This window comes from Acinonyx jubatus, chromosome C1 (genome assembly GCF_027475565.1).
Source record: "Acinonyx jubatus isolate Ajub_Pintada_27869175 chromosome C1, VMU_Ajub_asm_v1.0, whole genome shotgun sequence".
In the NCBI taxonomy this organism is placed as follows: domain Eukaryota; kingdom Metazoa; phylum Chordata; class Mammalia; order Carnivora; family Felidae; genus Acinonyx; species Acinonyx jubatus.
Genome location: NC_069381.1, coordinates 37,657,732 through 37,685,452, shown reverse-complemented (window position 1 = coordinate 37,685,452; position 27,721 = coordinate 37,657,732). Strand labels below are relative to the sequence as shown.

The window sequence follows — 27,721 nt, the reverse complement described above, 5'->3', positions numbered from 1 at the left end:
GGCCTCTTCACATGTGTCACTGCCTTTAAATAAAGAATGGTACTGCCCTCTGTCAAGAACACCGATGTGAATTTCAGGGGTCATTTTGCCTTCTCACAGGAAAACTGTGCAATTCATGTAATAGTGAGTATTTATTCCACAGAGTTCTCTCCCATCCTCCAACTAAACCAGTTGGGAGTTGGATCTGAAATCAGCCCAGTTCCATGTGCTCTGCTCACTGTGGTGGGGAAGCTGGCAGCTGAACTCAGCCTGTCTGCCTGCTGGGACCACCTGGAAGCTTCACCTAGATCCCTCTGCACTGGCACCATCAACCTTCTTCCTGGTTCTTGATGCCAAGCCTTTCCTGACTTTGGAAGTTTGCTCTCAGACAGCAGCACAATTCTCTCCGACGCTCCCGTCATCACTGCCTTCTCCTTGGTCTCTCAGGTCCCAGCTTAAATGTCAGTTTCTTGGAGAAAATGTTGATGACCATCCATTCAACATTTCCCCTAGTTATACCTAAACTGTCTTCATAAGACATATCACCACATTATATTTTTTTAATGCTTATTTATTTTTGAGAGAGAGAGAGAGAGAGGAGACAATTGGGGGAGGGGCAGAGAGAGAGGGAGACACAGAAACCGAAGCAGGCCCCAGGCTCCGAGCTGCCAGCACAGAGCCCGACGTGAGGCCCGAGCCCACGAACTGCGAGAACATGACCTGAGCTGAAGTTGGATGCCCAACTGACTGAGCCACCCAGGCACCCCGACTGATATTTTTAATTCCTGTCCTTATGTCCTCTCATGGCCCACTAACACGTGAGCCATGCAGAGTCTCTGTTTTATTCCCTTTTAAAAATTCTCATTATCGTCTCCAGGGATGATAGTGCCAGAACGTAGTAGACGCTCTGTCCATACTTAACGAAGGGACCACTGTCCAGAGGCGGCGTGTGGACTGCTATGCTGAACAATAATCGGTCTTCACTTATCGAATATTCCAGTTACTTTTCTCAGTGTCCATTTGGGGTGGATTAAATATGGCCACAGGTTTTTTTGATGCTCTTTCTGAAAAGAGAAGGAATGTCTCCTCTTGAAGCTGTGTGTTCTGTGATGGCTTTGCCCAGTAGAACATGGCAGAAGACAAGCTGCAACCTCTTCTGGGTCTATTTTAAGGAAAGAGCAACTTCCATCTCAGCTCTTGTCCTTTTTCTTTTTTTTTTTTTTTTCCTTTTTCTTTTTTTGGTAACATTCTTTCTGGAAGCCCTGAACTGCCATATCTGAAGCCTGACCGCCTTGACACCACCATGGTAGAAAGGCCACGTATTGACAATCTAGCTGACAGTCCCAGCTGACTCCAGCCTTCCAGCTTATTCCACCAAAGCACCAGACAAGTGAGTGAAGCTGCCTTGGGCCCGTTGGACCATCCCACCAGCTGAATACAAGCGACCTCAGTCTTTGTCACGGGGAACAAGAATTCCTGACCCACAAAGTTGTGAGATATGGCAGAATGGTTGTCATTTTAAATCACTAGGCATGGGCATGATTTGTTCCGAAGCTGTAAATAACTATGACCCACTCCTCCCAGCCTCTTAATTTTTGCTCCTTTCAACTCCACCACCTTCATTCCTGACTCTGCCAAGAATTTTGATCCCTCTCACCATAAGGAACCTGAATATTAGACTTAAGGCCTGATGTGCTCAGGAAAATTTGTGGATGGTTCCAGTTCACAACAACTCCTTTATCTGAGGTCCTCCTAAACTTATAATTCATATTGTCGCATAAACGACTGTGGTTTGCTCTTAAGTAGAAGTGATATGTTTATTATGATTTGTCAGTGAGAATTCGGGATTCCCGAGGGGAGATGTTAGATGTTCGCCTCTCTCTTCTAAGTGCAGTGTTGTAGGGCTGTGGCACAGAGCTGCGGTGAGAAAGGCAGTAAAGCGATTTGTTAATTGTAAGTTGCTGTAACACTCATTTCTATCCTCAAAACTAGAAGAGAAGGGTGGAATCTGAAGATGAACTTTCCCATTTACCTCCAGTATTGTTCTTTAGAGACACAACAAATCATAAAAAAGGAATAGATGTCCCTACCTGAAGCGAGTACTACTATCTGGAAGCAAAGAATGGCCACAAAATATCCAGATACAGAGGGAAATGGGGACTCCATCACACCTAGAAAATAAAGTTGCAATTGTGGCATCAGGCAGCAAGAATCACTGTAACACAGAAAAGAAGAAAAAAGAAAAAAAAGCAGAGACCATTTAGAAATCCTGCCTTTTGAGAGAATTCCCCTTGACGGGCAAATGACTTAGTCAAACCACAGGTGTCAGACCCACTGAGATTATCTCTTTTCCTCTTTCCTTCCTGTGCTTTTACTGTGGCTCATTACCTTTAGCAGATGCTAAAGGACAGCTGCGGTGCACAAGAGCATAAAAGGTGTGCAGGGGCACCTGGGTGGCTCACCTGGTTAAGCATCCAACTCCTGGTTTTGGCTCAGGTCGTGATCTCACAGTTCGTGAGTTTGAGCCCTGCATCGGGCTCTGCACTCACAGTGCAGGGCCTGCTTGAGGTTCTCTCTCTCTCCCTGACTCTGCTTGTGCTCACTTACTCTAAAAAAAAAAAAAAAAAAAAAAGGTGTGCAGAACCCAGCTCTGCCCATCCCCACACTCAGCCCCTTCTGCCCTTGGCCTAGGCCACATGCCAGATGAACATGCCAGATGTTGCTTCATTTCCTAATGGGAACACTTATATGCCCTCTCCTTGGTTGGGGTGGACGGGCCAGCTCTAGCAAAACCTCCAGAATCCCGCAGTTATGGTCAGGGTCTGACCTGCCTGGATCCATGGAACTTCTGGTTCAACCCACAACTTCCACACTGAAATGAAACACCACAATGTGGAGGTGGGATCTCGATTCCTCAGCGGCTGCACAGAGGACCTGGGTGAAATGTCTCATATGCAAAGGTGTGTTAAATGTGAGATAATCGTGGGTCAATCAGATGCAGGAAATCGGAAGAAGAAAGCAGATAAAGGCCTCTACTTTCTTCCTTCATTTTCTAATTTCCCCTTCACTTTTGCTGCCTATGGTTGCAGCCCCCCTCCAATAAACTGTCAGAAATAAATTTTGGCATATGCCTTCTTTCTCGGTATCCTAGACACAGGAAAAAAAGATACTGCTAAGATATGGGGTATATATTAGCAGGCTGAATTGGGGGACATGTATATATTTAGTTCCATATACTCAACAGTTAAGCTAGGTTTGGTTCACGAAGGGCCTCAAGCCGGCCAATAAATAAAACGTCAGATTTTACTTGCTGGAAAACACAGAGTGCTTAAATGCAAAATATAAACAGCGTAATCTATGGTGAAATTTCTGTCTTATATACAAGAACATCAAATAAGGAATTAAAACAGAGAGAAATTACATGGTCGAGATCTCTTGCAATGGTCTAACATACCCATTGAGAGAGAGTGGGGTTGGAAAGACTGTGACAGGTGAAAGCAATACCACGGGAGGAGGGTAGCTGGTTGCAAAACCTCAACTGATGAAGGGCTCATATCCTGAAGATATATATTTTGAATTTTAATTATGCAGATTATTTTTTTATTTTAAACACTTTTAAAGTTTATTTATTTACTTTGAGATAGAGACGAGTGAGCAGGGGAGGGGCAAAGAGAGAGGAAGAGAGAGAATCCCAAGCAGGCTGTGCGCTGTCAGCACAGAGCCTGATCCGGGGCTCGAACTCACAAACTGGGAGATCATGACCCGAACCAAAACCAAGAGTTGGGTGCTTAACCAGCTGAGTCACCCATGTGCCCCTTTGCAGTTTATTTTTAAGGCAGATAAACCAAAAGAAAAATAGGCAAGGCACCTGAACAGTCTCAGCATTAAAAAAAATACCCAAATAGCAGCAAAGATAAGAAAAGGTACAGGCAGATACTCACTATGAATCGGAACAAGGCATATATTAAAACCATGATCCCCATACCCGCTGTGGGTATAATGGAAGAGGCTGACAGTACCAGGGTTTGATGAAGATGTGGGGTAATGTGGTCCACATGTTCATGGCCAGTGACAGTGAGATCGGTGGAGCGATATTTGAAAGCACTTTGGTATCTTCTTCCAGAGTTAAAAATAAACACAGCCTGTGACCCAGAAATTCTACTTCTGGGCATATGATCAATAGAAATATATGTATATATGCACAAGAGACACGTACAATAAACTTCATGACACCATTACTGGGAATAACTGAACTGGGATCAATATAAACATCCTTCACAGTGAGCCCACGCCTATAACCCCAAGTAACATCAGCATCCATCTGATCGTTCCACAAACAGAATGTTAATAACTGATTTTCTGATTAATCAAATTGCTAAAATCTCTTACCATTTACAATAGTTCTCTCAGGGATATTCTCTCAGGTTTTTACATAGAAAATCATATTTTTCTGAATAATACTTTGTTTCTACTTCTATTACAAAGTCACTGGCATTTCTGCCAGCAACAGAGTTAGCACATAGAGCTTTTCAAAACTATCATTTATTAACAATAGCGACAAAAATATAAAGTCCTCAGGAATAAGTGTAACAAAAATGCAAACCTTGTATTCATTAAATTATGAGATTTCGATTCTTCCCCCCTTTTGATGAATCTACAGATTCAGCACAATCTTAGCCAACTATTTTATGGCTATCAATAAGCTGACTCTAAAGTTTGTATAGCAAGACAAAAGATTAAGAACTGCCTGCACAACACGGAAGAAGCAAGTCAGGGGACTGACACTACCTGACTTCAAGACCTGCTACAAAGCTACAGCACTTAAGACTGCCTGGTATTAGTGAAAGGACAGATTCATAGAGATTAATACATCAACTGAAGAGGATAAAGAGCCCAGAGATAGTCTCATACAAATAATCAACCGATCATTGACAAGGAAGTAAAAAAACTCAATGGGGGAAAGTATAATCCTTTTTAACAAATGGTGTTTTGAACAATTGGATGTCCATATATGAAAAGAAAGAAAGACGAAAGAAAGAAAGAAAGAAAGAAAGAAAGAAAGAAAGAAAGAAAAGGAGGGAGGGAAGGAGGGAAGGAAGGAAGGAAGGAAGGAAGAAAATTACACACTCACACCTCAAAACCAAAACAAACAAAAACGTACAGACAGTCCTTATTAAACCATTCACAAAATTAACTCAAAATGGATCATAGACTTAAATGTCAGATGCAATACTATAAAATTTCTAGAAGAGAAAAATAAGAGAAAAATCTGTGTGACCTTGAGTTTAGCAGTGAGTTTTTCGATACAATGCCAAAAATATGATTCATGAAAGAAAATTTGATAAATTGGGATTTATTAAAATGTAAAACTTCTTTGCAACAGATGCTGTCAAGAGAATGAACAAGTCACAGCAAGGGAGAAAATATTTGAAAAATACATATCTGATAAAAAAAACTTGTATCTACATATTAAAATTAAAAATAGAAGGCAGGCGGGGTGCCTGGGTGGCTCAGTTGGTTAAGCGTCCAACCGGCACAAGTCATGATCTCTTGGTTCACAAGTTGGAGCCCCCCATTGGGCTCTGTGCTGACAGCTCAGAGCCTGGAGCCTGCTTTGGATTCTGTGTCTCCCTCTCTCTCTGCCCCTCCTCCCCCATTCGTTCTCTCTCTCTCAAAAATAAATAAAACATTTTAAAAATTAAAAAAAAAAAACCAAGAACAGGGTGCCTGGGTAGCTCAGTTGGTTAAGCGTTTGGCTTCACCTCAGGTCATGATCTCGAGGTTCATGAGTTCAAGCCCCGCATCAGGCTCTATGCTGACAGCCCAGAGCCTGGAGCCTGCTTCGGATTCTGTGTCTCCCTCTCTCTCTCTGCCCCTCCCCTCCCTCAAAATAAATAAACATTTTTTTAATTAAAAGAAAAGAAGACAGTCACCCAATCAAAAAAATAGGCAAAAGATGTGGACACCTCATCAACAAAGACACATGGGTAGCAAATGCACATAAGAAAAGACGCTCATTTGTCACTGAGGAAGTACAAATTAAAGCAATAATGAGATACCATTATGCACTTATGAGAGTGGCTGAAACCCCCCAAACTGACAATATCACAGGGGAAATCTCATTCATTGTTTTCAGGGATGCAAAATGGTACAACTACTTTGGAAGACAGTTAGGTGGTTTCTTAAGAAACCTACACAGTCTTAACTATATAATCTAGCAACTGCACTCCTAGATATTCATCTAACTCACTTGAAAATTTATGTCTACACAAAAACTGCACAGAAATGTTTGTAGCAGCTTTATTCATGATTGCCAAAAACGGGAGTCACCAGTTTTTTTCAACAGGTGAAAGGATACACAAATGGTGGTCTGCCCATAAATTGGAATATCATTTAATGACAAAAGGAAATGAGCTATCAAGCCATGAAAAGACATGAAAAACTAACCCTTGAACGTATATTGCTAAGTGAAAGAAACCAGTCTGAAAAGGCTACCCACTGTCTGATGTTAATTATACGACATTCTAGAAAAGGCAAAATTCTACAGACGGTAAAATAATCAGTGGTTACTGAAAATTCAGGGGGAAGAGAGGAGGGATACAGAAGTGAAGCACAGGGATTTTTAGGGGAAAATAACTATTCTGTAGGATACTTCAGTGGTGGATACATGGCATTATGCATTTGAAAAAGCCTAAGAACTTTATAACATAAATAGTAAACTTCAGTGTATGCAAATTAAAAACATTTAGGAGGTCACGGGTGCCTGAGTGGCTCAGTCGGTTAAGTGTCCCACTTCCCACTTCAGCTCAGGTCATGATCTCACAGTTCGTGGGTTCGAGCCCCATGTCAGGCTCAGAGCCTGGAGCTTCCTTCGGATTCTTGGTCTCCCTCTCTCTCTACCCTTCCCCTGCTCACTCTCTGTCTTTCTCTCTCTCTCAAAAGTAAACATTAAGAAAAAATAAGAAAAAAATTTACGAGGTCAGATAATCCAAAGAAAGAATATAAATTGTGACAGGGGAATCTAACTGTATTACAAATGTATGAAACAAGAGGATGGATGGAAAAGATACCTGAGTTACCTGAGTAACTTTGCAAATCAATGGAGTCTATAAGTTCAAATGTAAAAGGAACTACAGGTTAGCACTGAATTGTCATCGATGAAATTGTTTCCCAGTGGGGTAAGGATTAAAAATTCTGAATAGTGCTATACATGTATACTGGAATTGAACAAGTAGATGGGTAGAGGATAACGAAAGCCCAAGCATCTTACTGTTGGAGCAGGATTTACAGATAAGCAAGGGGAGGAGGCTAGAAAGATTCCTGTGGCAATGGATTAGATTTGGAAATCTCAGTATGAATTCATGTTGAGCTTAATATGATATAGATAGTTATATACAGAAATATGTATAGATAGAAGTCTATCTGGGTTAATATATGTGTATACATATATTTCTTTGCCCTATCAGTTGGGTGGGCCTAAAGAAAACAACATCACCCCTGCAGTGAGCACAGCTAGGGTCCAGCTCTTGGTTTCTAGTACCACTCACCAATAAAGGAACCAGGGCTCTTCGGAGAAATGACTGATCCTAGGACTGGGGCTGGGAATATACAAGATGATCCTGGAATAGCTTGTAGGGCCAGAAAACCAAGTGCAAAAAAAATATATATACATATACATATATATACATATACATATATATATACACATATGTATATATATGTGTATACATATGTGTGTACATATATATGTATGTGTATATGTGTGTATGTATATGTATGTATATATATATTAATAGGTTATGTCATGGGAGCCAATTGAAAGAGCTCCCAGTGGCCAAAGCTTGATGAATTTGAGCAACAAAAACAGCAAAATAAATAAATTAGTATTGGACTATAACCCAAAGTATAAAATAAATATCCATGAGTTCATGATATCATACAGATCAAGGTCAACATCAACAACAAGTCATGTTGATAATATGTACCCTTGATACGATGTGATGAGAATTACCTGTTACCTCATAGTCTTCCTCCCCAAACCCACAACCCAATGTAATCATGAGGGAAACAGTAGAAAAATCACAACTGAGGGACATTCCACAAAATATCTCACCAGTACTTCTTAAAACCATCAGTGTAATCACAAACAAGGGAAGTCTGAGAAATTGTGACAGCCAACAGGAGCCCCAGGAGACATGACACTGGATGTGATGTGCTGCACTAGATGGGATTCTGAAACAGGAAAATGACATTAGGTAAAAACTAAGAAATCTGAAAAAAAAAGTAAGAATGTAAGTGTATCAATATTGGTTCATTAATTATAATAAATGTACCATACTACTATGAGATGTTAATAATAGCGAAATAATATGGGGCACATGGGAACTCTATAGGATCTTTGCAATTTTTCTGTAAATCTAAAACTGTTGTAACAAAGTGTTTTTTTTTCTGTTTTGTTTTTGTTTTTGTTTTTAGAAATGGATCACAGCCCTAAATATAGAATGTGACACAATAAAACTCTTAAAGAAAACTTAGGAAAAGACCTTTGTCATCTTGGGTTAAGCAAAGGATTCCTAGTATAATCCATAAGAAAACAAACAGATAAATTGAACTTCATCAAAACATAAAAATTCTCTTCAAAAGACACTTAAAAAACTGAAAAGACAAACTATAGATGGGGATAAAATATTTACAAAGCATATAGCTCACAAAGTACAGAATATATAAAGAACTCCTGTAACTACTAAATAATAAGAAAACTCAATAAAAAATGGACAAAAAATTTGAACAGACACTTCACTAAATAAACAATGCAAACATGTTCAACATCACTAGTCATTTCAGGAATATCAGTTAAAACACAATGAGATACCTCCACAAAGCTATTAAAGTGGTTAACATTAGGGGCACCTCAGTGGCTCAGTTGGCTCAGCATCTGACTCTTGAATTCGGTTCAGGTAATGATCCCATAGTCGTGGGATCGAGCCCTGTGTTGGGCTCCCTGCTGAGCATGGGAGCCTGCTTAAGATTCTCTCTCTCTCTCTCTCTCTCTCTCTCTCTCAAAAAATTTTTTTAAATGGTTAGAATTAAAAAGGTTGATCATACCAAGTTTTGGCAAGAAAGTGGAGGATTCCATATCACTGATGGAAATTTTAACATTGGTAAAGAAGAGAAATTATCCCAGAGTTTATTTAAATGGAATCATACAATATGTATTTTTCCTTTGTTGGGCTTATTTCACTCAGCATAATTATTCTGAGATTCATCCATGTTGTTTTGTGTACCAACAGTGTCTTCCCTTCGTTTCTGAGTAGTGTAGCACTGCTATGTATGGGCCACAGATGACCTATTCACCTGCTGATAGACATTTGGGGTACTTCCGTTTATTTTTTTTTTTACCTTTTTCTTTCTTCTATATTTTGGGACATTTTCTTGACTCTTTCATCCCAATTTCCTATTAACATTTTTATAACCCCAATTTTAATTTATAGTAGTTTGTTCTGATTCTTTCACTTTTAGTGGTATGTTGAGGTTCAAATATTATTGGAGGCGGAGGGCAAATCATTTTTTGTTCACTTGCTTGTTGTGTTTGATTTTATTCTGTTTTCTAAATCTATCCATTTCTTTGTGTTTTCTGCCTTTTAATCTTAGTCTTTCTTCACATTGTAGACTTTTCTTAAGTATCCTGCAATTATTTCTCCAATTTGCATGTAAGACTGGAGAAAATGGAAGGCAGAGTTAGAGCTCTGTTTGCTGAGTGAGTCCCATGGACCATCCACCTTTAGCAGCTACCAGGGAACCAGCCGCTCTTCTGGAGAGCCCCTTGCCCAGAAAAGCTGCAGGACATGGAGGGCTTTACCTACGCAGACAATAGCAATACTTGTTATCCTAGACTTCCACATATGGTGTGTTTAATATAGCTTCATAGGAACCTCTGTTTTATTTGCTTGTGATCCCTTTTGCTGGTTGGCTTTTGTCAAGAGATAAATACTGGCTAACGGCTATTCTGTGCATGGACGTAGGGGTGCAAGCTGACTATTGCATGTGCAAAGTCATGTTTCAGCTATGCTCCTTGTTTTCTTCACCACTTTTCATTCCCATTATTTATCATGCATAGAGTCTCAAGCCTGTCTTTAGCTGAAGCATCTTTGGCATCAAGAATGCCAAATATAGGGGTGCCTGGGTGGCTCAGTCGGTTAAGAATCTGACTTTGGCTCAGGTCATGATCTCACAGTTCGTGAGTTTGAACCCCGTGTCAGGCTCTGTGCTGAGAGCTTGGAGCCTGGAGCCTGCTTCTAATTCTGTGTCTCCCTCTCTCTCTGTCCCTCCTCCGCTCACACGCTCTCTCTCCCTCAAAAATAAACATTAAATTAAAAAAAAGGAATGCCGATGCAGGAACGACTGGGTGGCTCAGTTGGTTGAGCGTCTGACTCTTGATTTTGGCTCAGGTCATGATCCCAAGGTTGTGGGATTGAGCCCCATGTTGGTCTCCATGCTCAACATGGAGCCTGCTTAAGATTCTCTCTCTCTCCCTCTGCCTCTCTTCCCCCCTCACACTCACTCTCTCTCTCTCAAATAAAATAAATAAATAAATATTAAAAAAAAAAAAGAATGCCGATGTAGAGCTGGTTCCCTCTCAGCTCCAATGTCACCCCAGAAAAGTCTATCATGACCACCTTATCTGAACAAACTCCACCTCTAATTATTCCCTCTCTTGACTCCTGATTTTGTCACCTGCATAGCATTTGTCACCATCCGATCTTGTTATTTAGTATTTATTTCCCCTACTAAACTGTAAATTGGGGCGCCTGGGTGGCTCAGTTGATTAAGTCTCCAACTTAAGCTCAGGTCATGATCTTATAGTTCGTGACATCCAGCCCCACATCAGAATCTCTGCTGTTATTGCAGAGCCTGCCTCAGGTCCTCTGTCCCTCTCTCTCTCTGACCCTCCCCTGCTTGCACATGCACACCCAGACACACACACACACACACACACTCTCTCTCTCTCTCTCTCTCTCTCTCTCTCTCAAAAATGAATAAACATTAAATTGTAAGGAATTTGGTTTGTCTTCTTCATGGCTATATCCTCATGCCTCCACCAATACCTGTAACATGAGAGGTGCTCAAGTATTTATGGAATACAGGTGTCGAGAAGGGGAGATGCTTCCATTCCAGCTCAAAGTTCTGCTAGCCTGAGCTGAGCCCTGTTGCCACGCTTTCCTCATCCCAGATCAAAGGCACTCACTCCCTCCCATGGCTGGAGAGTCAAGGGTGATAGATCCTCTCCTTCTCCAGACCTCCTGTGCCCTCCTATTCCTCTACTCCTAACTTCCTATTTGTTAGTCTCTTTTGGTACTTCTCAGATTCACTGTTTCTCACAACCTCTTCAAACACAGTGCTTTTGGTTGTGATCTTGACCCTGCCTTACCTTCCTCCTGCCTGCCTATCTGTGTTTCAGAAGAACAGAATAGGTAGGAGCAAAGAACAAGTAGTAAATATAGAATTGACAAAGACAAATGTCCTGTGTTTCTCACTTGAGACAAAACAGGTATTTTACCCCAGAACAGGGCTATGTGGGGTCTTGTCCCCTCATAGACCCATAGTCCAAGCCCTGTCTGTCTTCAAGGATCCAGAGAGGATGGGGTGTCACTGGCATCTGAGATAGAAGGACTGTGCCAAGGACATCTGCGTCCTCTGCCTCACACATGTATGACTCAGGATGCCATGCTGTTTGGCCTTACACCTTTTTAGGCTGAGAGGAAGTGTACATGAATGAGTTACTAATAAATAAGATAAAAACATGTTTGTCCTCTGGTATTTTATTAGCCATAAGTGGACACCCTACCCTTGAGGAACATAGTGTCGAACACCAAGTTGGACAGACTTTGGACCCAACCGCAGGCTGGGCTCCTTTGAGAGCGAAGCTGTAAAAACTATAAAGGTGCATGAGTGCCATCTGGAGGTAAAAGTAGTACTACAGCCTCTCTAAAGCCTGCTCATACAAAAGGGGGCACAGAAATTTGCTCCCAGAGACCCCTAATCCTATCACAGCTTGGTGGACGTTGGTACTATCGTCAATGAGGGAAGTAAGCGTGAATGGTTTCATATCTGGGGTCAAAATCTGCCTCCACTGCATACCAGACCACTACAGACCATGTAACCTCTTCCCTGATGGTTCCTAGTATATATTCTTTACCGTTAATTTCTGATGGTCCCACATCAGAGCACTTTCCATCTGCCACAAGTATTTTTTTAGCCTATTTGTTGTGCCAGATTGTGCTTGGCAATGGGGCTATCAGCTCATTCATGACGAGTCCGTCCTCGGGCTGGAAGGGACATAGCACAGCCTCTCCTCTCCTCAGCAGGAACACTCGGTACTACATCTCTACAATGTGTTCCCTGCCTTTGTTAGGCCAGGATTCCCCAGAAGAGCACATCTTACCATCTCCAGGACAATTAACATTGGCAGGCAGGTCTCCATGCAGTGCAAATCATGGGCTTGGGAGTCAGTAAGACATACTATTGAATCATAGCACTGTCATTTGGGGAATGTGCAAAATCCTGAACCTTGGGCAACTTACTTCTCTGAGATTTCATATCATGGTTTGCCAAGTGGAATGATAATAGCCACCTCATGGTCTTATGGTTGGGGTTAGCAATGGTATTTATTATTTGTACATGACCTAGCACAATTCCCGAAACCGAGAAGGTGCTAAGAAAATATTAGCTTTTCCTATCATTCCGATAACAATAAAAATTCTAACTATGAGAGTAACTGAGCTACCCTGCAAAATTGTAGAGAGGGCCAAATGATGTACACATGTGTGCTAGACTGCCAAGTGAGACAGAACTTACAGTTTTTTCAAGAGAAGCTGCCAGTGGCTTCTGGCAAACATTGCAAGTTTTATCACCTTGAAGCGGATCATTGGTTTCTCTCTGAACACTTCGGTGGCACCTCTTAGCTATTGCCAACAAAAGGCCACAAAGTACACACCGAGATATGGAACGGGTGTCATAGGATTCTCTGACTCTCACAAAGAGTCAAAATCTTTTGCAAAATCTCCTAAAATGTGGCGATTTACGAGAAGGGGCTAAATTTGCACAGAGTTAAGGAAGCTCCAGGAAGAAAAAAGATTAAAGCCAGTCTCTTCCCTTCTGAAAATCAACAAGGTTACAATCTCTTCCACAGACTGAGTGCACCTTGAAGCATCACCAAACTTTTTATACCACACGATGTTCTTGGAAAAGTCAAGGAAGGTAGCTTTATAGGCTCGTAGGCCTTGAACAATTAAATGAGAAGTAAAAGCCTTGTAACTTTTTTTTTTTATGCCTCCAACTGGTGAAGAAGGTCATTCGAGCATTGCATCTGGAATATGGTAGCACTCAATCAATGGTGGTTCTTATTACTGATATTATTGTTCCACGTGGTTTCTTGCTAATCCAAGCCAGAGCTCCTGTCATCTGGCAGAAGCCTCATCTGGGCCTCTCTGTGAACGCTCACTCAGTGGCTAGGCCAGAGCGCTTTAGGGTGGAGGGGGAGACTTCAGGGCAGGGGGTGGAGGTGGGGGGCAGACCAGGCTGCCAGACGCAGACATGGCTCAGAATTCTAAATATTCTCCACATACTTCTCTCTTTGGATACATGGTTTTCCCTAGCAGGGAGACATTGGAGAAAGGCCCCCAACGCAAGGCTTGCCTTCTGGACATTTCTAAAAAGAACCACATGCTCTTTGCGGTGTATCTGAAGAGTAACTGTGCAACCTGCAGACTGCGTTCCGAGAACGCTCACCAGTGTTGTTTCTGGCGCAGTTCAGCACAGGATACAGGGAGAGCAAACAGGGGAAGGAATGAAGTCACAGTTCCCTTGGATGTGACGAAGTCCAGAGGCCTTGAACCATCTCTCAAGCGTGGTGCACTTTCCCTCCCAGTGGAGTTCCTGTGTTTGCTACATGAATAATGCACTCTTAAGCACTTGCACCCCACAACCTCAACAAAATGGCAATTCCGAGGTAAACTGCCATTAATAATTTGCATCTCAATAGTGCAGCTTCCTTTGTAATGCACACTTAATTACATTAGAGGCCTGGAGAATAAATCATATTCCCGCTGGCTGTTGTTGGGATTACCTTATGGATACAAGCATCGAGATCTATCTTTAGGTTTATTGGTGACAAATATCAGCCCATTGTCCTAATGGTGACATAACATCATCTACTACCACAGGCTACAAATTAAATTTAGTGAAACTTCTCAAAAATAATCTCTGGATCACAGGCAATGGGAGCTGGAGGGATCCGAGAAAAGAACCCACGCCTTCCTCAGCCTTGGCGGCATCATCTGGGGGGGAGATTAAAAAAACAGCAACGCGCTGGCCCCACCTAAGACCTATTAAGTCAGAGTCTCCAGGGATAGGGCCCAGTTAGCAAGATGTTTTAAAACTTCCCCGGTGATTAGTAAGTGCAGCCTAGAATGAACACCACGAACGGCGCTGATATAAATCAGCCCCGTGTGTGCGCAGGCAGAGGCTCTGAGGCCCTACAGCGGAGGGTAGTGTGTGCAGGACTCCCGGGGTGACCTCTTTCTACCCGGCTGCCATGCCTTCCCACCTTTTGCTTTGGTTCCCTCTTCCCCGCTGACTCACCTCTGCTTCCGGGTGTCTGTTTCATTCAGTGATTGATCAGACTTGTATGGAGTGCCATCGATATGCCGATATGCCGGAGAGCGGGATTCCTCTTAGATGGGCCAAACCTTGTCCATCGCGGTGATTTTCTCAGCGTTCCTGAAAGGCATGGCCTCCTGCAAGCAGGAGTGTCTCCTGACTAATGCGACCACAAGAGGGAGCTAAGCGCCCCCACTCTTTTTGGTAGAGACCCACGGGATGGCTGAAACAGGAGAGGGCTCACAGAGTGCAGGAGGCAGCTCCAGGCAGGGGGTGACCCTTGATGACCTTCACCTGCCAGGTGCTATGCTTCCCACCCTGAAGAAGGCACTGGGCTACCCAGAATAGACCAGGTTTGGCTGTCTATATACCTGGGCCTTACTGGCTGGTGGTACACCTTGGGCCATCATCTGTAAACCAGCCACAGGTTGTGTGAGAATTGAATGTGACCACCATGTGAATGTGCCCCGTAAGTAGTGGATGCGATCTTCTGATGTCCCTTCCCCTGCCTTCCCTTCCCCCCCCCACTCCATCTTTCCTCCTTATCTGCTGTAGACTGAATGTGTGTGAGATTCCTCTGTTGAGATTCTAACCTCCAATGTGATGGTATTAGAAGATGGGGCTTTGGGAGGTGATGAGGTCAGACGGTGGAGCTCTCCTGAGTGGGATTAGTGTCCTCGTAAAAGAGACCCCAGAGAAATGCCTTCCCCCACCAGCTGTGTGAGGACACAGTGAGAAGACAAGAAGACAGCTGTCTATGAACCAGGAAGCGGGTTCTCACCAGACATGGAATCTGCTGACACCTTGATCTTGGACTTCCAGACTCCAGAACTGTGAGAAATAAATTTCCATTGTTTATAAACTATATTTTGTTACAGCGACCCAAATGAGCTACGACATCATCCGATTCTCCTTCCTTTTCCCAAAAAGCCAAATCATGCAAGGAGAGCCTGAGTCACTGAGAATCCACATCTCACTCTGGATAAGAATTCGTTTTGTAGACTCTCCTGAAGGACTATCCTATAAACTTTAAACTGTAAACTTTACATTCTCCAATTATGAGATGAACAATGCCTCAAATGGCCCTACTTGTCACCAAGCCTCTACCAGATAACTCCTCAGTCAGGGGATTTACGATGTTATGGCTCTGCCCTCCTCACACCCCCCTGGATGCCCAGCCCCACTAGTGAGCAGTCCTTGGCCTCTAGTCTTTGTTGAACACTCCCAGGTTTGGAACTCACTGCCTCACAAGGGCAGCCATGTCAGAACAGCTGTCCCTATTTTAATCTAAAACTTGGCTCTCCACTGATGCTCCTACACTGGGACCTTCAGAGGTCTGGAGTCAGAGATACAGCCCCAAGAATCTTCTTCAGATTTTAACCAATGAATCCCTCCCCAGCCTGGTAAAATCTCCCCAAGTTTGGGGATGGCTGGTTTAGTGTGTTCTGACCAGGGCTGAAGGCATGAACCCCACATTACACCCTTTTCACTGCTGACCAGGACTGCATGAACCTGAGAGCAGTCGGCCAGCCAGCTGCTTCCTATTCACCCAGTGGCCCCTCAGGGTCTCAGCTCATTCTCTTACACTTTAATGGTGCAAGACTGGGCTCCTGAAGACTAGATGTTCACAGTTAGGGATTTGGACATGACGCCGGTCCAGTTCTCCTGGGCCTTTCCTCCCAGATCCTTCTTCCTGGTCCCCTTTCCTTCTAGCCTACTCCCCATCTCTCTCCCAGCACTCAGATTGGTGTCTGACTATTAACCCACACCACAAAGTTCAGCTCTCTCCATCTCAAAAACCTCAATCTCAACTCCCAGATTCTTTTCTGGGCAAATACAAACCAGTTCCCAAATGAAGAGTCATCTGCCCGCTCTCAGCCCAGCACTACCAGAGCTGGTCCTGACCAGCAGAAGGAGTGACTCATTCCTTCCAGGGTTGTAAATGAGACACGCCTTTTATGTGGATGCATGAGGCCTTCTTCTTTCTCCCTTGCTCCCAACACACACACACACACACACACACACACACACACACACACACACTGCCTTTCCACCTAGCTGCAGAGAGCTGAAAATCTCCTTAAGCATGGGGACTGTCCCTGTCATCCCCGTAGCCCCAGAAAGTGCTTGCCACCCAGTGCACTCGCAATAACTTGTAGCTAGATTGCAGATAACCACCAGGGAGCCAGTCCAAGCAGCTACTCAGAGCAGCATTAAGACAAATGAGTCCTGTCTGGATTTCCTGCTGATTCAATCCTGCATATAAAGTTCTAACTGGAAGGTTATAAACTGCAAACATATTTGTGAGACCCTCCTCCTTCCTTTCCCACAAAGCTCAGGGTCCATCTTGGACTCCAGTAACATGGCCCCTTATCTCTTGGCTGCAGTTGACCAGTAGGTTTTAAGCTCCCTCTTGGCCTACCTGTGTGCCCCTAAGAAACCTGGGATCTTGGGGAACCCCATCATCAGACAGTGTCTGTTTCACTGGGAGTTCTACAGACCAAGGATTTCCTGAACAATATTGTACCCCAGACTTTCCAGACTCCCGAGCCTATGCTTGAAGCCACTTTGCCACACAGCCTCCAGTCCTGTCTGTCCTCAGGTAGAGGTCCCCTATGGTGAAAGCTACATATCCCAGCCAGTCTGGTAGATTCATGAGCCACAGTAGGAAGTTATAGCAGGGGCTAAACCTAGCTTCAAGAAAAGACAATTCTTTCTGTTGGGAGACCTCAGAGGCTACAGGATTATATGTAATGAAATTCATTCATTCATCCATCCATCCATCCATCCACTCATTCATTCCTAAAGCATTATGGAATATGGTCAAAACAATGGTTCTAAAATCAGATACTACTGGGTTTAAATCTCAGCTTTGCCACTAAAAACCCATATCACCTCAAGCAAGTCCCTTGAAGCCCCTCACACACTCCACCAGGCATCTGAGAATAATTATTATCACTAGTTCAGAGGTTGTGGGCAAAGATGAAATGAGGTGCTGTGCACAATGTACTCATTTAATCCTCACAGAAGCCTGATGAGAGAGATACCATTATCCTCATTTTCCAGATAAGGAAACCGAGGCACTGGAGAGGGAAGGGAATTTTCCCAGGTCGCACAGCCCGTCCCCGGCAGGCTGGGGCACGGCATACAGTTCCGTCTGCCTGGTTGGCCTGTGTCTTTGTTGGGGCGTGTGGGGTCTCCTGCATTCTGGGTGTTTACCCTTGCAGGGGTAGGTATCGTCATGGCCCAGAAAAACCAGCCTCGATACCCTCGGAATCTGTAGCTGCTTTCTGCCCCGGAGTCCTGCGCAGCACCAAACACAGACTTGTCCCTGGTCCTGTGCCTTTCTGGTTTGGAGCGTCAAAGTCCCACAGCATGCCGGCAGCCTGGGCATCAGTAAAGGCTGCCGTGCTGTCTATGGTGGGTAGAAGGCGCTGCCTCCCGCTAAAGCACTCTCCTGCTTCAAGAAACAACCTGTCCAGCTCTCTGCTCTTCTGGAAGCCCCTGTTACAGGGCTAGGTAAGGGGAGAGGCCCAGCGCTCAAAGCAGTGCCGATCCATCTCTGCCTCCGGGACCTCGTCCCAGTGTGAGCTCGTTGGCCTCCCTCGAGGAGTCCTGGCCCATCTCACCTTCTTTCTCTGTCTCTCTCATCTCAGGCCAGGAGGGCTCCTTGGATTCGCAGCTCTCCTGTCCCTTTATCTAGAGGACAAGCTTCCCTACCCCAAGCACTCGTCTGGGAATAGTCATCTCAATGTCATGAACAAAGGTAGGTTCATATGACTCTCACAGATGGTAAGAGCATAACAATCACCTTAGACGGTTGTTTAAAATGATCCCCCTGCAAGAGACTTTGATTTGGAAGAGCCCGAGGTGAAGCCCAAGAAGCTGTAATTGTAACTGTGGGGACTCAAGACACCAGCCCTGGGGAGCACGCTGCTTTAATGCCCCTGACTTGGGGTCTTGGGGCAGGACACCAGCCATTAAAACTCAGCCAAGACCTCCGAGGTGAAGCTGACGAAACACAGGCTTCCGCATCAGACAAGCCCGTTCACATCCCAGCTGTGCTGCTTCCCGGCCATGCAGTTTGGGTCTAATGACTTAACATCTGTGAGCCTCAATTACTCTGTCCCTGGGTCCCCCTCCCTCGTGCCTATTTTTAGAGTTATCATGAGGATTAAGTGAAGCATTATACATCAGCTGAATGGTCCAGAGCACGTGAAATCAGATTTCCTTGTCTGTGCCGATACCCCCACCATGGGGATCTCAGTCCTGTGTCCCAGCTCAGCATTTGTTGGGACGGACTGAGAATGTCTGGCTATGTCTCTCTCTCCCCAGTAGTGTGTGGGCGCTATGAGCACAGGGGTTGTGATTAAACCCTCTTTCTATTTCCGGGGCCTAATGCAGAGCCCTGCACACACACAGTTGGGTCTCCGTGAGGTAGAAACTATTAAAGTAGAGAGAAGTCCTTCCATGCGTTCTTCACCCCTGGGCCCTCAGTCAGCTCATGCAAGAATAACAGAACCTACAGCACTTACTGAATAACTAGTTGGTTCCCCAGTGCTGTGGCATGGGCTTGGCACACCTCACTCTTGATCCTTGTGAAATCCCTGAGGATATGGGTTACTAACCCTGATCCACTCTTTGTTTTTGTTTTTTTTTAACTTAGGAGGCGACTGAGGTTTGGAAAAATAAGGCATCTTGTCCAAGGTCATGCAGCTAGAGGCCACCAGAGCCAGGACTAGACCCCAGTCCATCGAACCCCAAAGCTTGTGGCCTCCTCACTGCAGCAACAGCCTCTCCACTATAATCAAGAACGAACCTCTTTGCCTGAAGCTACCTTCCCGTCCCCAAGACTCATGGAGGTCATGGTGAAAGGCACAACAGAAGCCAAGCAAACTCAGGGGTCTGCAGTGTGCCTTAATGCCCATCTCATACATACTCCTCTAAAATCCTCGGCAGACTGAAACCATAAAATCACAGCCTTATTTACTGTGTCTCCAAGGCTAGCTTAGAGGCAGCTTCATAACTCTTGGCCAGGAATATTATTTCAAATAACTCATGCGGACAGCTGTGTAACCAAGAGGAGAGATAGATGGGTCCCGGAATGCCCCTTTGCTGTAGATCATGGCCCCCCACTCCCAAGCCCTCCCCCAAGCTGCCCGGACAGAAAGGGTCAATGATTCATTATGCTAAGATAAACAGAGTTAATTTTCTTCCTGGATAAAACTAATTACAACTGTGTTTGTTTTGGTAGGACATGGAATTACTGTCCCCGGTGACAAATCTTCCTAATTGAAAAGAGTGTTTATTTTAAAGGGGTGGGGGTTGGGGTCACTAAACAACAGTTAGCTAGCGTTTTCTCCATTTTTCATTTGAAGAGGGACAGTGATTAGGTGTTGGCCTCAACGGAACATGCAAAATCTCTTTCTCTGGGCCCACCTCCCTCAGGCCTGCTGGAGAGCTTCAGCAATAGTGTGTGCGTGGGGAGGGTGTGGGGTGTTTAGCATGCAGTTTGGAGAAGGTTTCCTAGAATTCATGTCCTGTTGTTGATTAGCTCTTAGCGCTGGCTTTGGCAACCCACTGAGGAGTGTTTTGAATCCCACCACCCACCAATATCATACACTGTAGCAGAGAATTTGATTAAACCCAAATCAATTCCTGTAGCATTATGCTAGGTCAGACTGGGTGCTAAGGCACTGGGGAGATAGAAAAGAGAGAAACAGGGTGCCTGCTCTCAGAGAGTCCATGACCAGATGAGGGGGCTAGAGAATAGTTGGGCGATGCTGCAGCAGCACGGAGGTGGGGGGTGGGGGAGCCATGGGGAAGAGCTGATGGGTGGGGGGGCGGTGGGGAGGAGCCGCCTTTATGCAGAGGGACCGGCGTGAGCAAAGGTGTGTGCATGCATGGTATGTCTGAGGAGCCATAAATGATCCCCTGAGGCTGAGATAGCAAGGTGAATCCTAGCACAGGATTGCAGACGAGGCTGGAAAGACGGGTGGTATTTGGATCACGACAGGCTGTATTATTTTGCTAGGGCTGTCATAAGAAAGCACCACAAGCTAGGTGGCTAAGACAGCAGATGCTGTCATCTCCGTTACGGAGTCTTGAAGTCCGAGATCAAGGTGTTGGCAGAGCCATCCTCCCTCAAAAGAAGGAGAAGAATCTTCCCTGTCCTTTCCAGCTTCCTGTGGCCCCACACATTCCTTGGCTCAGGACACATAATGCCAATCTCTGCATCCCTCTTTATGTGGTCATCCTCCCTCTGGACTTGTGTCCATGCCCAAATTTCCCCTTTTTATAAAGACACCAGTCATATTGGATTAAGGGTCCACCCTCCTCCAGTATGACTTCATCCTAACTAATGACATTTCAACAATCCCATTCCTAAATAAGGTCACATTTGGAGGTACCAAGGGTTTAGAACATCCACACAGCTGTTTGGGGAACACAACTCAACTCATATCAGGTCACAGAGGGCACCTTCAGGAGCATAAAGTTTACTCTGCGGGCGAAGGGGAGACACTGAAGGGCCGTAAGTGATGGAGTGGCTTGCATTCTTGGTTGGCTTGTTTTGTTTAAAGAGTCCTCTGGATCCAGTGTGGAGGACTGACCGGAAGCACAACCAAAGCTTAGAAGCCAGTTAGGTACAAGCTGTTAAAATCATCCCGGTGAGTCTTGAACATACTGGAAGTTTGAGAGCAGCCGAAAAGAATCTGTGGAAGGGCTAGTTAGAGCTCTAGGAGTCTCTGATTTGAAGAATGTCATCATTACTGGGGTTGTCAGAGGAGTAACAGAGTGGGAGGGGTCAAGAATGGCTTCTAGGTTTCTGACTGAGAAACGAGCTCCAAGCTGGTTGGCAAGGAGATGAGTTGTTTGAGACAAGTGGCATTTGAGTGGTCTGGTCAGAGACGTTCAGGAGGCGGTGGATGTGAGGGTCTACAACTCATGGAGGCACCTTCCTCTAGAGATGCAGGTCTAGGAGCCATGACGACATAGATGCTCATCAAAGCAGAGAAATAGATGACACAGCCTGAAGCCCATATAGAGTGGACAGAGCACGGGGCCACAACAGACGCCTGAGGCGCGTGGCACACAAGGGTGTAAAAGAGGAGGGGCGTCTGGGATGGGCTTGAGCCAGCACCGTCACAGGGGTGGGTGCAAACGCTGAACGGCAGCCAGGTCTGATTTCTCAGCCTTCCCATCCCCAGACCTAACTAGCCTCATACCAGTACTGTGCACACAGCAGTACTGACGCGCCCCTGCACCTTTGCTGGGCACTTGTTATCCTCCCGGGGTGTGTGTGCGTGTGTGTGTGTGCGTTATGCACATGTGCGTGAGTGTGCATGTGTGCGTGGAGGCTCTTACCCCACATGCTACCACCTCCTTGAGGGCATTATGGATCACGTCCTTCTCTGCTGCTCTTGGACCGCTCACAGCTTCCCTGAAAAGAACTTCACACAAAGCAAGTGCTCGCTGCTAAGTATGTGGTTAAATGTAAACAGATAAAACACCATCAAACACATACTTGGTAAAGACGGTGGATAAAGTTCTCTAGCAGTGACCTAACACAGGGCCCCAAATAAAACAGGTCCCCAGTAGACACTGACAAAAGGAAAGCAGGAAGAGGGGTGGGAGGAAGCAACCAGCTACATCAGGAATATTTACAATAGTAACAGTGCGCGGCTCCCCTGGAGGCTGCAGGCTCTGAGAGCCACCTCGTAGTATTTCATGGTGCACAGGACAGCCTACCCTTCTGTAAAGTGGGAGTTGAGGCTATTGATTTTCTGGCATCCCTGGCGTCCGGTGGGAGTCTAGCTCACAAGCGTTGAGTCAGAAAGGGTAGAGAGGAGAGCTGAGCCCCGCTTGCTTTCTATAATGACACACAGCAATGCCTACGTCTCCCCACGCCGTGAGGCCCAGGGAAGTTCGATTTGCCCAAGGGCTCAGAGTGGAGGGAGGCCCCTGAGCGGGAGGCAGGAAAAACCCAGGGCAGTGGCAGAGGGGCAGTGTGTTGCCGGGTAACTGAGAACACGGCCTTTGGAGCCCTGTTGCGAGGGTGTGAATCTTGACTCAGGCAAAAATGTGTTCTACACATTTATGAATTATTTGGGACTTGAAGTTGTTCCCAAAGCAGCTAAAGCCACTAACTTGGGGGAGGGTCATTCCTGTAGCTTCCCAAAAAGTGTTCTCAGATCTCTGGGCAAGTGGGGCAATGACGGTGCCGTAAACACAGAGCTGTGGTGGGCAGGCCCCTGACCGTGGGCAAGTCCTGCCTGGTCTCAGCGGCTTCCACATGTGGGTTCCCGCAACACGCTGAATCATAATTACCTGCGGGGCTTTCAAAAAATGTGTATGCCTGGGCCTCACACCAAACCCAAAGCATTAGGATCTCGGACGTGGGGCTGGGCATCTGTGTGGTTAGAACTCTCCCAGGTGATCCTGGTGCCACCTGCAGAATGTGTAGTGTGGCTGTCTCACCTGCATTTTAGGTGCACACCTGCCACCTGGTGAGCACAGCAGGTACTGCAGGGACGCTACAGGTCACCAAGCTCCCAAGATTTCTAATCTGGGTAACCAGCCACCAGACAGAGTGGGGCTTAACTACTTGCCCTGATACCCTCCAGCCATGTATCCAGAGGTGTATTTAGAAAAACTGGGCAGGAATCCAGTGTCAAATGTGGGTTCTTCCCAGGAGCAGCAAGAAATGTTCCCCTTCTTTCTCCTGTGAAGAGGAGAAGTGGTTTGGCTAAGTAAAGATATGTTTCTTGGAGTGGTGAAGGAGACAGGCAACGAGGGAGGAGACAGCAAAGATCAGGGGGAAAAAGAAATATGTATATTTGGATTCATTCAGACTTGTTTTTCAGTAGCAGAATGATATGGCAAACTCATGACAGAGTAGATAGCCCATGTGTCAGATACTGATTGAGGACTTTATATTAACACTCTGTTCAACCCTATGAAGTAGGTACTATTACTGCTATGGTCTGAATGTTCATGTCCTCCCCCCCAAATTCACACATTGAAATACTAACCCTTACAGGTGATGGTATTAGTAGGTGGGGACTTCGGGAAGTGATTAGGTCATAAGGGTGGAGCCCTGATAAATGAGATTGGTGCTCTTATAAAGAAAGCTCCAAAGAAAACCCTAGAACCTTCTGGTGTGTGAAGATACAGCAAGAAGTCTGCCGCCCAGAACGGGGTCCTCACCCGACAGTGCTGGCTCCCTGGTCTCAGACTTCCAGCCTCCAGAAGGGTGAGCAATAAATTTCTGTTGCTTGTAGGCCAGCAAGTCTGCGGTATTGTGTCAGAGAAGCCCGCACAGACCAAGGCAGTTGCTATCCCCATTTTACATAAGGCAACTAAAACACCAAGAGGTTGAGTGGCTTGTTGGAGGCCAGCCACGTATTTGATGCCTCTCACTTGAACATGGTTCCCGTGAGCCCTGATTCAACATTCCACCTGCTTACGATAAATGCATTCCCGTATTGCCCCTTTCTTCATCCTCCTCTGTGCCAGCAGGTAAGCTGTGCTGGTCTCATTAGGAGATGGGTTGACAGAAAATAGCGTGGGGAAATGGAAGAAACCCCGAACATAGGCAAAATGTTTGGAAAACATGAATAAGAGCCGTGAAGTTAAGTAGAATGGGCTTTCCCTAGACTGAAGTGATGCATGAGATTGGTGCAATCAGTATTTCAGATCAGAAATTTCGAGGCGCTCTATTTAGGCAAGTTAGTTGTGCCTCGGTATACCTCCCTTGCAAAGTGGAAGAAATAAAGCAGTAACTGTGTCATAGGCTGTGAAGAACAAATACGATAACATATGTGGAGCACTCCACACGGTGGCTGTCTCAGTATTTGTAGCTACTGTTAGCAGATCAGATGTAACCGGTTTATTGAGAAGCCTCAGTTCATTGGGTGTATAAATACGGATCAAGTTATTTTCCCCCTTCACTGCAGTTACCCAGTCTGGCCAGTCTCTCAGTCTCACCCACGAATGCCGTCTCCAGGCAGATCCTATCGCTCTCCCATCAGTAGTGGCTACTCCAAGCCCAGTCTTGCCCAGTTCACGACTTTGATGTCATATCATATCCAATTTCAGTATCATTTCTTCTCCTCCCTTCAGATTTCACCAGACTTTTAACATGTTCCAAGAGTTTGAGGGGGCTTGATCTTGCCTTTTACTCCTCCATCTTTCTTTTCTGGGCCTAGTGCCCCCCACATCGAGGGAAGAAGGGAGACTAAGGGGTATAGCAGAGGTCACCTTAAATAAGTGGCTGCTTGTCACTGGTGGAAAGAAGGCCCTGTTCTCACAATGGCTTGGTCTGCCTCCCTCTGCTGCTGGTGGCCCCTGCCTACGTGTTGGTTTCCTATTAGTGTGGTGTATAGAGTTATATGTCATTGGAGGGAAATGTTGATCTTATGGCATCCCCCTCATCACTGAGAACCTCACAGAGAGGAGTAGCCTTGTCCTATAAGCAACCTTTGCCCCCAGCCTTCTCCGGATGTCATCTTACCTGGTCCAAACGATCTCCTACCTTCTCTTGTAACTTCTGTCCTCTCATTATAAGGAAGCCCAGAGAAACATGGAGGTCTTATTCTACACTCTCTAAAGGCTAAAGATAAGCTGGTGGGTGGACACAGGTCAGAGGCTTTTCTTTTTCCCAGAAAAACTTCATGACAGTACCTACTCTCCCATCAAAAGTGGGTTGCTCTGCCAGACGTCAGACTTCAGAAATCTATGGTAAGAAGCAAAGGCCAAATGTCCGTTTTTACCCAAGATAAAGTTACAGGGACTAGATTTACCCTCCTGCCTGAAACAAACAAAAAAGAAACAGACAAAACAAAACAAAAATAACACAGGATCACAGAGTCCAGAAATTGACCCACACGTTTATGGACAACTGAATTTTTGACAAAGATCAAAGGCAATTCAGTGGAGAAAGAACAGTCTTTTCAACAATGTTGTTGGAGGCATTAGATTTGCATAATCAAAAAATGGGGGTTCAAGCCCTAGTTTATACCTTATATGAAAGATTAATGCATCATAAGCCAAAATGTAAATCATAAAGCTATCACACTGTTCAGAAGAAAATATAGGCGAAAATCTTTGGGACCTTAGGATAGGCAAAGTTTTTTAGATTCCACATCAAAGCACAACTCGTAAAAGAAAATTTTGACAAATTAGACTTTTTCAACTTCTGCACCTTAAGAAAACTCTTAAGGGAATAAAAGGATCAGCAATGGACCAGGTGAAAGTGTTTGCAGAGCGTATATTTGATCACAGCTTAAATCCAAAATCTATAAAGAACTCCTAAAACTCAATAAAAAGAAATAAAAAAGAAAATAAAAAATCACAAATTATTTGAAAAGACATTTCACCAAAGAAGATACATAGATGGTGAATAAACATGGGAAAAGGTGATCATCACTAGCAATTTTTAAAGCCACGGTGTAAGACTACTACACATCTGTGAAAACAGCTATAATTAAAAAGACTGATCATGCCAAGCGTTGGCAAGGATGTGGAGAAATAGAACTCTCATACACTGCTGGCGGGAATGTAAAATGGCAGAACTGCTTCCGAAAACAGTTTGGCAGTATCTTAAAATGTGTAGCTACCATACAATCTAACCGTTCCACTGAAGATATATGGAAGCATATGTCTATACAAAGCCTTGGACACAAATGGACATAACAGCTTTATTTGTCATGGCTAAAAACTGGAAACAACCCCAAAGTCCATCAGCCGGTAAATGGATACGTAAATTGTTACATACAGATGTAGTGGAAAGCAGTTTGGCAGTAAAAAATAATGAACTAGTGACACATGCAGCAACACAGAGGAGTCTCGGTATCATGCAGACACAAAAGAGTGCATACTATATGATTCCATTTAAATAAAACTCTAGAAAATACAAACTAACTCTACAGTAACAGAAAGCAGATTAACGGTTGTCTGAAGAGGCTAGGTGTGAAGTGGGCTGGGGGGAGTAATGTACCAAGGGACAAACTTTTACAAAGGAAGTTTGGGGATAATGGATCCATTCACTATCTTCACTGGGGTGATGGTTTCATGAATGTGAGTATTCATACATCAACACTTGTGAAATTGTGCACTTCAGATATGTGCAGTAGAGGTCAATTATACCTCAATAAAGCTGTTTAAGAAAAGGAAGCAAGTGCCAATCTTGCGAGTTCATGTGTACCCTCAAACTCCAGGACAGAGAGGTCAAGCTCCCCCTTGAACTTTCTCTCTAAGCTCTGCTGTGCTCCAACAGCGGGTCAGGGAAGATGCTGCATATTCAGTACTTCAGCAGGCATCAAACCAGGGAGTGAACCGCCAGTCTCCCCTCCCCGTAGACATTCCCGGGCTCTAGGGGTCTCTTGGAAACTCCTCTCTCAATTAGATTAAGTTAGGGGAGAAGTAGAGTGGAGGGAGTATACTCTCTGTGAACATTGCACTTCCCACGATGGTTATGACAAATTTCCCCCTCTCTCCTGACCTATCTTCTCGTGCAAACTTGAGGGATGGGGTGCTTCACAGGGTAGGGCGGTTGTGGGCCCAGAAAGCTTCAGGCTGCATATTGAGCTAAATCAAAAAGTCTTTAATGACATCCCTCTTGGGGGAATTAAGATTTGGGTCAGCCAGATCTTGAAATCAGCAGAGTTTTGTCCCAGGCTCCCTTCCCACATTCTTCTTCCCTCTTTTCGCTCCTCCTTCCAGCTTTTAGTGCTGCTGAGTAGGGAGAACAGACGACTCTTTTATGTCTGGTGTTTTTCCAGTATGTATTCTTTCTAACACATAATTATTTAGCTTTCCAAAAACAATTTAAATATTCAAATCGTGTACATGTCCTGTCAAGGCAAGTAGGTTTTAAGGATGCCTGCTGTATGCCAAGTCCTGTTCTGGATGTTCTGGGAGACATGAAGAATGAAGACAAAATTTTTGTAAGGATCCCATAAGAAACTCTAGTGAGTGTTCTCTGTGAACCCCACTTTGAGTCGATCCCTTACTCTCCATGCCCACAGGCTGACCTCTCACTTCCCACCTGACCCGAGATTCTCTACCTCTTCTTTGAGACTCT

At 44.8% G+C, this 27,721-nt stretch overlaps 1 long non-coding RNA gene across 1 annotated transcript; it reads right to left on the bottom strand.

The window, feature by feature from the left end:
* Positions 1–208: 208 nt before the first annotated feature.
* On the bottom strand, positions 209–15,088 carry LOC113599369 (uncharacterized). Its single transcript, XR_008294787.1, has 6 exons — positions 14,620–15,088; positions 8,093–8,211; positions 2,722–2,851; positions 2,442–2,581; positions 2,070–2,150; positions 209–1,043 (listed from the first exon to the last, which is right to left on the bottom strand). It is a non-coding gene; the product is annotated as an uncharacterized LOC113599369 (long non-coding RNA).
* Between the last annotated feature and the right edge of the window lie 12,633 nt (positions 15,089–27,721).